We start from the raw sequence: 13,124 nt of genomic DNA on the forward strand, positions 1-13,124 counted from the left end.
ATCACTTTGGAATATCGCAAAGCAAAGCTTTCCACAGCCTCGGCACTCCTCAGGAGTGTGCTCTGTCCTGCCGTCACTGTTCAGGTCGACCTGGTCACTGGCCACGCTGCCTTACATGCCTCGAGGCACACGGCCGGTCACAGAACATTTATCGTCGTGCAGCGAGGCTTCTCATGAGCCATGCCACACACTGCCCGAGTCTCAGTGGCTCACCGTGAGCAAGCTTTGTTGTTTGCTCATGCTGAGTGTCCATCCTGGGTAGGTTACAGTCCTGCCCCATGTGACAAAAACAGAGACTGGCGTGACGCAGCCACCGATCGAAGAACACTTGAGGCCGCCAGAAACTGGAGAGAGCAAGAGGGACTCTCCTCTAGAAACTTCGGAGGGAGCGTGGCCCTGGGACGCCTTGGACTGTGAGAAGATAAACTTCTGTTGCTATGAGTGTGCGGCGTTTTGTTGCAACGGCCACAGGAAACTGACACGCACATTATCTTCACTCCCGGACCCAGGCTGTTTGCGCCCCCGCCACTGGCGTTGCCCTTGGAGGAAGAGGAAGCAAGGCACGAAGTGCGAGCTGGTGCGCAGAGCTCCCACACGAAGGCGACCCAATGTCTGCACACAGTCCAAGGCTGCAGCAGGTCACCCGGGCACCCCCGAGTTCAGAAAGCAGGAGATCTCACCCTCTGCAGCAGAGCTTGGCAAAGGGACATGGAGGAAACCGTCTAGACGGTGGGCTGCACGGTCTCTGGCACAGCGACTCAGCTGCCATTTTAATGAGAAAGCAGCTGTAGACAAATGTAAATGAATATGTGCTCCAATAAAACTTTATTTACAAAAACCAGGCATGGGCCCATGTGGCCCATATTTGGCCCTCTTCTGTTGACCTTGATCTATAGGAAGGGGCAGTGGGTATCGATGGGTAGAGGACAGTCTAGCGTGCGTTCCTTTGAGCTCCTTACCTCATCTTCTGCTTACCTATCGCTGCATAGCAAATCACCCCAAAACTTAGCGGCTTAAAACAACAATCATACCTAGTATCGTTTCTCACAGCCCTGGGGGTGGACTGGGTCCAGCTAGGCGGGTCTGTCTTTTGGCTGCTGCCAGACAGTGTCTGGGGTGGGGAGCAGCTGAAGTCCCGCTCATCTGGCACGTCTGGAGCCTGAGCTGCCAACGCCCACCAGCTGGGAGCTGGATGCTGGGCTCCTGGCTTCCTTATTCCTGTGTGTCACCGCACGGTTTCTGCAGATGGCTCCAGTTACTTAGAGGGTCACAGCTCCACAGAGCCAGGGAGAGAGAAGGTGGGAGCGGGGAGGAAGAGGGAGGGAGGGAGGGTGGAGGAGTGGGGGGAGGGGGAGGGAGAGAGAGAGAGAGAGAGAGAGAGAGAGAGCGAGCGTGAGTGCGTGGAAGCCATAGGGCCCCCTCGGCGTCTCCACAGTCACACAGCACTGTTTTTGACTCCCTCTGCTCACACGCCCTCCTGGAGACGGGAAATGGATGTTGCTGCCCATTGGGGACCACTAAGGTCTGGAAGGGAACATAGGGCTGCAAATACCGCAGCAGCCATTTTTGGAGACGAGCCCACCAGGCAGGACACAGCAGGCGCCCAGAGGACCTCTCCCTGCCCAGGGCTAACTCACCACCCGTGAGCCAACCTCCCGTCAAGTGATCATCCTGGCGCCTGACGCCCAGGGCCGCTCAGTAAACGTAGCCAGCCTCTGTTCTGATTTGAGGTAGAGAGAGCACCCTCCGCTGAATGTTTGTGTCCCCCTAAAACTCACAAGTTGCAACCTCCATCCCTAAGGGCTGGGGCTAGAGGCGGGGCCTTGGGGAGGTGAGTAGGTCTTGAGAGAGGAGCCCACCCAAATGGGGTTAGTGCCCTTAAGAAAGAGACCGCAGGGACCTCCCTTGTCCCTTCGGCTATATGAGGACAAAGTAGAAGGCCACGGCCACCGAGGACAAAGGCCCTCGCCACACACTGAGCCTGCTGGTGTCTTGATCTGGACTTCCAGCCTCGACGGCACAGATGTCTGCGGTGCACAAGCTCCTGTCCGTGGTGGCCTGAAGGGACCGAGGCAAAGGCTGTGAGCACGGTGCTCCTCCCGCCTGAAGACCTGGCGCCACAACGTCCCCATCCCCCAACTCCGCCACGTGCACGATTTACAGTGGGGGTGAAGGAGGGTCTGTCCTTTCTTTTAAACACTCTTGCTCTCTCCAGAATATTGGAGAGAGTGAGCAGGGGCACCAGGCAAGGGGAACAGGTAGGAGTTGGCTTTGGCACAGCTGCTGTCCTGCTGTGCGTTCCACCCACTGCCCTGTTGGTGGAAGGTGGAGGTGGGTCCTTCCAACCCCAGGAATCATGGGAATCCCTGGGACCTTTAGAGAGACTTGAAAGGTGTCCCTTACAGTTGACAGATGCAAAGGATGGACACCTGGCTGAGTCTGAAAAAAGCTTGAGTGTTTTTCCTGGATGGTACAGCCAGGAGGGCGCTTGGGGCTGGGAGGACGGCCCACAGGCCCAGGTTTACCTCTCCAAGCAAGGAGGTGGCATGTTCTTTATGGACCAAAGAGAGAACCCACAAGGGGCCACCCAGGGACCTGTCTGATGGGAGCAGGGTGCAAAGCACAGTGGGATGCTGGAGGGGCTCCTGATGGATGTCCAGCCGGAGGAAGGAGTGGCTGGGACCACTCAGAATTTGAGGAGCACTCCAGCAGTCACAGGGACCCCAGAGTCGGGCAAAGAATCTTTAAGGGACCTGTGGGAGCCAGGTGAAGAAGCCATATGGCCGGTCAACCCTCCTTCCTCCCCCTTCCTCCTGGCCTCCTTCCCCCTGTGGCCGCCTGGACCAGAGCAGGCTGGATGGGGGAGGGACAAGTTTAACCTCAAGTCCAGTTGGGAGGTATGATTAATACCATGGGCTTAATATTCTAAGGACCGAGTGAAGACCTTGTTTGTGACCTCAGGTGGCCATGGAGCTGTCACTGGAGAGAAGTTGGTGAGAAGCAAGATGAACGTCCTCCTCTGCAATAGATCGAGGGGTGGAGGGAGACAAGAGCAAGTATTTCTCCCGTAACGTCGCAAGTCCACAAGGCCGTGATGCAGGAAGGACCGAGAACTATGCAAAAACACTCACGGTGATCATCTGGGTGGAAGCGGGGATTCTGATCGGCTTTGCTTTATTCCTTGTGTTTTTCCCTATTTCTCTAATTTTTCTACTGGAGATCCGAATTCTGCAACTGGAGAAATATTTTTTGTTGTTGTTTTAGAAAAAGGGACACATGTGGAAGAGGGAGCCTTTCTCTATAGCCAGGTCTGGAGTGTCACTGTGGTTGTGATCAGGTGAAGCTTGTTTACCTTCCTGACCCCTTCGAGGGGGTCAAGTTCACCTGCTCAACTTCCTTAACGCGGCCGACAGTTTGGGGCTCCCTGGATGTTTTGCTTTTGAGCTGCTTGTCCCGCATGTGGCATCTGTGGGGAAGCAAAATTTGCCACCCTAAAATGTGTCTCTCTGGCATCTTTTAAGAAACAAAGACTCAGGAATGACCCTCGCCCTCCCTTCAGACTTCGGAAAAGAATCGGAAACAGATCAGGTTAGCAGAACCACGGCCGTCGATAACCAGATGTGATCTGAACTTCATGTGGCCACAGGGAGGAACCCAGCAAGGCCTGTTTGATCTCAGTCCTCTGTCCCCTACTGTCCCTAAACGGCCCAGCAGACAATGACTCGATCACCTCATTTCGCCTTACGGTCGGCAGAATTTTCAAGGCTGTGTGCATTCACCTTGCGTTAGGTATTAGAACGGTTTTCTCCTCTTCATCGGCCGACGTCCCCTTCATTATTCCAGCAGCTGGAAGAATTGAGAGGGGAGGGGGAGACGCCCGCTCCCCATCACACTCCTCTGAGATGGGACCCCGTAAAGCACTTCGAGGCGGGACGGGAAATACTGAAGCTGAGTCCTCCCGGGACAGCGGGAGAGAAAAATGAAACCTCCTCGCCTCTGACTGTCTGGAGGGCTCTGGCTTAACCGCGGTGCCAGGGGCCCTGTGTGGGGTCTACGGAGCGCACTCCACGGGCTACGGCCACTTCTGGGACACACCGTGGTTAACAGGGATCCTTTCCTGCAGTGGCGTCCGGGTCTCCTGTCAACTGAACTGTCTGGAAACAAAGAGCCTTTCGTAGGTGCTGGCTTCCGGCGCTTTCTCTCCTCCATCCGTTTGTCTGGAGAGGGGTCCCCTGAACGGCACTTGCATGAATTCCATTTCTTGATCACAAAAGCTCTGGGGGCGGGGGCGGTTGCTATAGTGACCGGCGATGGACCGCTCTATTAATTCGTAGCGGAACAATGATGGATGTGGCTGACCCTCGGCAGGAAGCTTGGGGTTCAAATGACCGCAGTGTCTCCCATTTTCCTCCCATCATCCCCAGTGAGGCAGAAATGAGCCCGTGGGGTAGGTGCCAGTGCAGGGTAAGGAAACTGCCCGAGGCCTGTGGGGACAGCTGGTTTGGAGGTGTCGCCGGCTCCGGCTCTTTCCAAACAAATAACCGGCCACCAACCCCAAAGGACAAATTGGGAGGCAACGGCCAGCTGCCTAGGGCAAGGGCGGGGAGGAGCGTGGGATGGGAAGGCCGGAGAGGCATTCCCTGGCGTGTAGCTGCCTTCGCGGCCATGCAAAACTCATGGTGATTTTCCTTCTGAGGATGACGCAAAGCAAAAAGGCTGGTCCTTAATTTATGAAGTTTGGCTCAACTTCAGTAGACCCCTGTCCCAGGGGACGGTGTCCCCGGTGAAGGGCCAGGGTAGGGCCTTCTCAGGTGTGGGGCCCAGGGCAGGGGCCTCTCCTGCCTGTATCTAAGGGTGGATCCGAGTTTTAAGGGATGGCTTATTTGGGATAACTCGCTCTGGGGCAGTGCTTGGTGGGATTGGTAGGGAGCACCTGGTCCAGGTGGCAGGTAAGGGTCCGAACGAGAACAGTGAGAAGAGACGGGGGATGCTAAACGGCGGCACCAAGGCTCTGCTAAACCATCACGCAGGGCAACCTGGGGTCAAGGGTCGAAGGTCACTTCTATGGAGCAGCCAGCTGGTTCCCTTGACCTGTGGATCTCAAAGCCCTTGCAGCTCCTTCCACGAAGAAGTGCGAATAGGACCATCACCCGCACCGCCCGCATCACCCGCACCGCCCGCATCACCCGCAGTCTGCCTGCCGCCCAGAACATTCAGCTGGATCATGACCTACCTACAAACTCCCTGGAGCAGTTCAGCGCTTGCCCTCAGCCTGGATTACGACACTCCAGCCCTGAGCAGAGAGAGAGGAAGAAAACAAGATGTACCGAAAAAGGACAGAAGGAAGAAGGCTGAGCTGCAGTCTAATAATTTTTGCATTGCAGCTAAAGTTTCCCTTTTAAATAGCAAACACCCCTGGGGGCTCTGAAATAGAATTCGATTCACAAAATCAGGATTCGCTCCCAGGCTTCAGGCTCCTGCACTGGTGAAGTTGAGCTGGACCCCAGTGAGGATTTGGGAGGAGCTGGGGGGAGGGGGCTTGTGAAAGTGGAAGATGTTTGTGTCTTACCCGTCAGGCAGAGGTGCCGGGGCAGGGTTCCTGAGGTGACAGACGCCATTCTTCCCGGGTTTTCTAAAACCCTTGCAATTTCAGCTGTTATATTAACGGATATGTATTTTTGCAGGATTTTCTATTTCTGCTCATGAGAGTTTATTCTTTTCAATAAAGGAGGGTTGTTAGATGCGTAACAGAATGCGACTTAACGTTTATGGCTGTTCTGATAACGCTCCAGAGATGTCCTGTGGTTACCTCGCGTCACCAGGGTTGGGGTTGGAGGGTGTTTTGGAAGAAGCCACGTGCAGAGGGAGCAGGAAATAGCTGTGTCCTCCAGGCCGGGGAGCGCTGGGGAGGGGCGGCCAGCATGCCGCGGACCTGGCTCTTGGCGCCATTTTTCTTTAAGTGCATTCCCATTTTGAGGGGGGCGGGGTAGTCCAGGGCCATTATTTTGGTTCAGGAAATATGGAAATCTTTTAGTGTTTATTTTTCCTGCCTGTGCTCCGTCTTCCCCCAAATGGATTCGTTTGACTGCTTTTTACCCTCGCTGGAGCTCCAGCGGGGACTAAATCAGTCCTGTTCCACTAGGATCCGAGTTGCTATTGCCCGAGGGTCTGACACTAAACGCTTAGTTACCAGGTCAGGACAGGGCCTCCTGCTGTCCGCCCTCAGCAAGGCCTCCAGCAAACCTCTCTTTCTGCCTCGAGGTCTTGGCTGCCTGCAAAAGCCTACCCGGAGCTTCCTTAACATAAACTTTAACATTTTTTTCCCTGAGAAAAATCCTTTTCCGACCACTGGGTCGTAAGCACCTGTCCAAGTTTATCCCACTGAAGGGGATGGGGTCTCCCCCGCCAGCCCTTTGAGCAGGAAGAGCTGAGAGCAGAGCAGTCACTTGTCTCCTGGCTCGGGCTGGGGTCTCCTGCCCACGCTCTCTGCCCACCCAGCCTACGTGGGGACCGCCACCCCCCCTGGGCCCTGCCATGGAACACATGCTCACGTGTGGCCCTGCCATGGAACACATGCTCACGTGTGGCCCTGCCATGGAACACATGCACGCCAGGGTACGTACGCTACGTGACTCGTGTCCTAGGGACTGGGACAGGCCGTTTAGAGGAGTCCCACCTGCTGTGTGCTCAGGCAGCTCGCGTGTGCCATCAGCCGGGACTCTGCAAAGGACGAAGGCCAAACCAGGCTCCCGAGCCTTTTTCCTGCCATCTTCCCCTCCGTCCCGAGATGGCTCCACACTCGCTCCTCGGGGCCGACCCTGTTCTCCATCGGTTCCGGCTGCTTTAGCAGAGCGGGCGGCTTATCAGCAACAGACATCATTTCTCACAGTTCTGTAGGCACGAAGTCAGAGGTCAGGCGCCAGCGGGGCTGGGCTCTGGCGAGGACCCTCTTCCAGGCTGCGAATGGCCACTTCTTTGTTGCACCCTCACGTGGCAGGAAGACGGTGAGCTCCCTGGCTTCCTCTCACGAGGCTGCTGAGCCCAGCGAGGGCTCCAGTCCTATGACCTAATCACCCCGAAGGCCCCGCCTCCTGGCACCATCACCTGGGCGAGATCCCCAGACTTCCCAATCAACCTGTGATGCTAATTTCTGACTCAGGGTCTGGCTCTCGGGGAACACACCTGTGACAGTGGGAGCCAGACACGCCCACACGGGGGTGGAGGTCGAAGCTGGGTCGTCCGCCACCTGGTGGGCTATGAGGACCCCAGCAGTGGTGGGGGGTGGAGCACAGACAGATCCTGGCGCAGGTGGCAAAAACTGTTAAAATTTTCCCCGTGGCGAACTGGCATGGCGGAGGGTGAGAATGTACCCGACTGGTGTGAAATAGCTGGCATTTGGTAAAAATGAAAGAAACAGTTATCAAACAAGGACAGCGATGCTTCAGAAAAAGATAATGAAAAGCTGAGAGTGGTTAACTGGCAATTAAGAGCGAGTTGAGCAGGACGGAGGGCCTTCTTGGTGGAGCATAGAGAGGCTCTTATCTCTTGGGATGAGGCCTCGGGAAGCCGGTCAAGGCCCCAGACTTGGCCCTGAGATTAGCAGAACTCCCTAGAGGTTAAACTCTCAATCCAGAAAGATCTGCCATGCCCAGGTCGGGGCCCTGAACACAGCGCAGAGGCCTCTCCCCTGCAAAACGACACACGTCGGAAAGTGCCCGCAGCTCTCCTCGTGGCCGCCACCAAGTGGAGTGAAGTCGCGGTGTGCTCAGCTGAGGACACGCTGGGTCTGATAAAGGAGAAGAACCTCACCCCAATGGGACTGGGCTCCAGCCAGCCCGTCCCCGCAGGAGCCAGACGAGCACACGTGGAACCTAAGGCTGGGGCAGGACACAGGAGCAGTCCCTGGCAGGACACAGGAGCAGGACACAGGAGCAGTCCCTGGCAAGGACCCCGGGAGCTGATCGAACACGCTGGCAGGATGGCTCCGGGCGCACAGGCAGGTGACAGCCCCCACCACGTGAGGTAGGAACGCCAGCCTCCGCGGCAGACCGGGGCAGGAGGGGTCAAAGGCCAAGGCTGTGAGAGGGCGCACACCATGGAGAGGCCCAGACGACACACCCTTCGTTCCCCAGAGAGTAAAGGATGTACAGGTGAAAGGTCACCGGCACCACTAGAAGGCCCAGTGGCGACTCCACTGTGGACAGGGCGGGCGGTGGGGTGTGGCTCCCCAACTGGCAGAGCTGATGGCAACGGGAGGGTGAGCACCCATCGCTGCGCTGTGAGAGGGTGCACACCATGGAGAGGCCCAGAGGACACACCCTTCGTTCCCCAGAGAGTAAAGGATGTACGGGTGAAAGGTCACCGGCACCACTAGAAGGCGCAGTGGCGACTCCACTGTGGGCAGGGCAGGCGGTGGGGTGTGGCTCCCCAACTGGCAGAGCTGATGGCAACGGGAGGGTGAGCACCCATCGCTGCGCTCACTCCCTCCTCCCCTCCGAGCTGCAGCACCGAACATCTGCATCCTCTGCATCCCCGTGGATGTAATTATCACAATGAGCCGTGACATCCCAGAGGCAGCAGCCATAATGGTACCAGCTCCGTGGGGCTCCGGGCCACAGCTGTGCCAATGACAAATGCCCGTAGCCTCGGACCCAGCAAGTCCACTGGGAGTGTACCCCACAGCTTGTCCTGTATTAAGAAAAAATAACCCAGAACTGGGACATAGGTAAGATGACGGCTGCTTGTCCTTCCAGTGTCCTGCCAGGACACTGTCTACCAGACCCACTCGAGGACCATCTAATGACGTAGACGTGTGCACCTCGGTGTGACCTACTTTCTACTGCGGCTCGGGCTATTTGACAACGCTGAAGGGCAGATGTCGACTTGTAGGAAACGGTTAGCTATGCAAATGAATCTTGTCTAATAACAGTTCAAATGAATTTCGTCTGGCAGAGATGCAAATGACTTCTGTCCCGTAGAAAAGCTAATCTCAAAGGTTACAGTTTTACTTATTGGCCTGGAGTTCAGACATTAGCCAGTCGTGCCTCTAACACAGCCGTCTTATTCCAGATTCCGTTCAGCGGCTACACGTGCCCAGTCTCTCCGATTCCCTTTGAACCCTTGCCATCCTGCCGGTTCCTTCATCAATGAGTTCATTAAGTCTTGGACACATAACGACTTTCTATCGATAGAAGAATCATGCTTTTCGCTTTTTGAAAATTAAACTTTGGCACCTAGCACACCCAAAGGCGTTCGTGACATCATCGTTTGTAAGGGAAAAATATTGGAAACTAATGTCCATCGGTAAGGAACTGGTTAAATGAATTCTGGTGCGAAGACGCGGCAGTGTGTTGTGCAGCTGTCACAAAGGATGAGAAACTGAATGTATTTATCCGGAACAATCTTTGAGATTTCATGTTAAATTTAAAAAATAGCAAGGTGCAGAATGAGTGTTATAGGGCTCATCTTGGTTAAGAGACGAACACCCTCCCCCTCTCTCTCCAGTTGGATAATCTCTCTCTCTCTCTCTCTCTCTCTCTCTCTCCTAAGCACATCGGTGGAAGCCTGCATTAAGACACTGGTAACAGTATTTACCTCTGGAGAAGAGGGTGGATGACTGGGAAAGGCATAGCAAGCAAATACACCTTTCCCTGCATACCTTTGTATTTTTTGAATTTTGTATCATTTGCACATATTACTTACTCCAACAAATAAAATTTAAAGACACTTAGGGGGACATTGTGCCCAGAACAGAAGAACACAATATTCTGGATATAATAGGACAGTGCAAAGGGCCTCAGACCAGAATTCCCAGGATCTGGATCTTTCTAAATGTGGACTGAGTCTATAATGGCCTTTTTTCCTACGGTTTATTGAAGTATAATTAAATACGGTTAAATTCGCACTTTTTACACATACTGTTTTATAAGTTTTGACAAGTGTATGCAGTTGTGTAACCACTGCCACAATCAAGATACAGAGTGTCATTCTTCTGAGGTTCATCCGTGTTACTGCAGGTAACCGTAGGCCATCCTTTTTTCTTGCTGCATAATAGTCCATTGCATGAATGTACCACGTTTGTTCGTCCGTTCATCAGTTGGTGGACATTTGAGTTGTTTCCAGTTTTTGGTGATTATGAACAAAAGCTGCTATGAACATTCTCATACGAGTGTCTGTGTGAACATCAATTTTCATTTTTCTTGGATAAAAACCTAGGCGTGAGATGCTGGCTTTATACTAAACGTATGCTTAACTTTATAAGAAACTGCCAGATGGTTTTCCAGAGCAGCTGGACCATTTTTCATGCTCACCAGCAGCGTGTAGAAGTTCCCGTTGACCTGTATCCTCACCAAAGCTTGTTATCGTCAGGCGTTTTTAACATCAGCCACTCTAATCGGTGCATCATGGTATTTCATGGTGGTTTTCCCTGGAATTTCTGTCATGACTTACGATGTTGAGGATCTTTTCATATGTTTATTGGCCATCAGCCTCTTTTTTTTTTTTTTTTTGGTGGAGTGTCTGTTCAGATGTTTTGCCCATGTTTTTAAATTGGCCAGTTGTCTATTTTCTTTTTGAGTTATGAGAGTTTGCAAATATTTTCTCCAGGTCTACGTCATGACTTTTGAACGAGCACGAGGATTTCGCTCACTTCCTTCTCTCTCCCCCTCTGCCTCTCGAAGCCTGAAGGTTGTCATTATCCTCATTTCGTTCTCCCGAGTACCTTTGACTCTCACTAGGAAACTATTTCGTGTTACACCAGTTTTTGACAGTATCTCTTAACTCCTCCTTTGTAACAGGTGTATCCACACCCATCCCTTTTCCCCACTTTTTTCCATGCCTCGTGACAACCACCCTTTGCTTTTAATCATATCTCCATCATACCATAAATTTTATGGCTTCGCCTTCCCCCAGGAAACCTCGCTCTTAGGATCTCAAAATGGAAGCCTCACCCCAAGATCGAATGGGGGCCTGGCAGGAAATAGAGGCTCTCGGGGCACAAATGAAATTGGCCACTTATTGGTGTTTGTAACACTCCCGGCGGAGGCCTTCACATGCTTTATCTCATTTATTTCACGTTCTTATTGTTATCTTCACGTTACAGTCTAAAACTGAGATGCAGAAAAGTTAAGGAACTTGTTACAATTCACGTGGCTAGGAAAAGATGGAGCCAGAATTCGAACCTCGTTTTTATCTGGAAGATCCAGAGGCCAGTGGCTCTGTAGCACCCCGCAGTACAGCCCCAGCCTTCAGAAGCCAGGACAGATCTGTCCCACACACCCACGCCCCCACGACCTCAACCTCCACCCATGTTTGTGCTCCAGGAAACTTGCAAACACCAGGCTTCCTCTGGGGGCCTTGCTGCCCCCCCTGAGAGGAGCCCCCTGGGATCCAGGAGCCATCTGACCAACCCTGGGGCAGCTTCTTTGGAGTTAATAACAGACCTGGGACCACTGCCTGCTCTGAAGGCAGCTGTAGGGGAAGGGAGATGAGCTCTCCCTTGTGGGTGGGTGCCCGGCACGGTGGGATACCCGAGGCAGAGCTGCCGCCCTTCATTCCGCTGCCTGGTCTGCAGGTAACACCACCTGATGAGGCTCAGAGTAATAGCTCCTGTGTATTGAAGACACCTGCCAAGGCCACGTGCGCTAGGAGCATCATCTATGGTTTTCCAAGAAACTTCTGGGTAGGAGACAATCACCCCATTCTTCTGAGGAGGAAGCCGAGGCTCAGAGGTTGAGGGGCTTGTCCACAGCCACCAGCTGGTCAGTCTGAAAGGTGCTCATGGCTATGTGTCCGGGGTCCCGCCTCAAACACAGCCTGGCCTGGCCCTGAGGGGCAGACAAGCCCCAGAGCCTGGGCTCGAGGTCCCCAGCCTGGGTGTCCCAAGGCTGTGGATTGTGACCCTCAGGAATTTTGGAGGGTGAACCCCGGCCCCACACTCTTCTGGGTCAGGCCTCCCTCTGCTGCCTGGCCCCGCGGCCCTGGCCCCTGCTGACACCCCAGCCCTTGCAGCTGGGAGCGGGGCTTAATTCAGCGTTTAATTCCATTTGCAGAGCAGGAGGTGGGAAAACCCCAGGAGCGGAGGCAGTGTGATGGGTGGGGGTGCGGGTGGGGGGGCAAGGAAAGGAATAGGAAGTAACGTCTGCCTTTTAAAGAAAAACTGTCCCCAGAACTGGTGTCAGAGAGAAAACTCGCAAAGAGCATCTAGCTCAAGGCTTCCACTCTCCCCGCTTCCCAGCGGAAGTGTGAGCCGCAGAGCCCAAAGCCGGGTGCGGGGTCGCTTCAGAGAAGGCACAAGGCAGGTCTGCAGGACGTGGAGGCGGCTGGTGGGGGGAGCAGCAGGTTTCTGGGCTGGGAGGCGCTTGCACGGACCCCGGGGTGGGGGGGAGGGAGGGCGGACCCTGAGGGCACACCTGCTACCCAGGCCCAGCCCCGTGCCAGGCACCTGCACACCGAGCTCATCAAGTCACCCCCTGCCCAGCCCCCCACCCCCATACCCCAGGACAGGTCTTGCAGTCTCCATTTCACAGATGAGGAAAGCTTCTGGAAGTTTCCACTCTTGCCACTGAGGGGTGGCCGTGGGCCTGGGCAACGAACGACCAGCCCTCTGGGAAGCCTCACCCGGACCATCTCCTTCCCCACTGGGGAGGACGCGAAGGGAGCGTGGGGTGGGAGTGAGCCTGTGGCCCACGGGGTCCCCAATGGAGCCCCTCGTAGCCCCTCATACATAAAACAGGAGAGACCTTTTCCTCCGCAGCTAATCAAAACCTCCAGGCGAGAGACGGCAAATGAAGCCCCCCCCCCAAGTCATTTCCCTTGCAAATGAAGCGGCTGCTCTAGTGTTTCTTCCTTTCAATACCTCATCAACTCAGCAGCCGCCCCGGGCAGCTGTTCGGCACATTTCAATTAGCTTGACGGGTCCCTGGTAAACAGAGGTGGCCACGGTGTGCACCCCGTCCCATCTCGCCCAGGCCCAGCGGACTGGGGCTCCCTCCCACAACCCGTAATCACTCCACCTTCGAGGCCACAAAGCCCCGCCCAGCTGGAGAGATCAGCTGAGCAGGTTGGGCCACTGGACACCACCCTGTCAGAAGTCGAGAAACCTTCCCGGGGTAAGTGGGGAGGCC

Source organism: Pteropus alecto, unplaced genomic scaffold (assembly GCF_000325575.1).
Source record: "Pteropus alecto unplaced genomic scaffold, ASM32557v1 scaffold134, whole genome shotgun sequence".
Classification (NCBI taxonomy): Eukaryota; Metazoa; Chordata; class Mammalia; order Chiroptera; family Pteropodidae; genus Pteropus; species Pteropus alecto.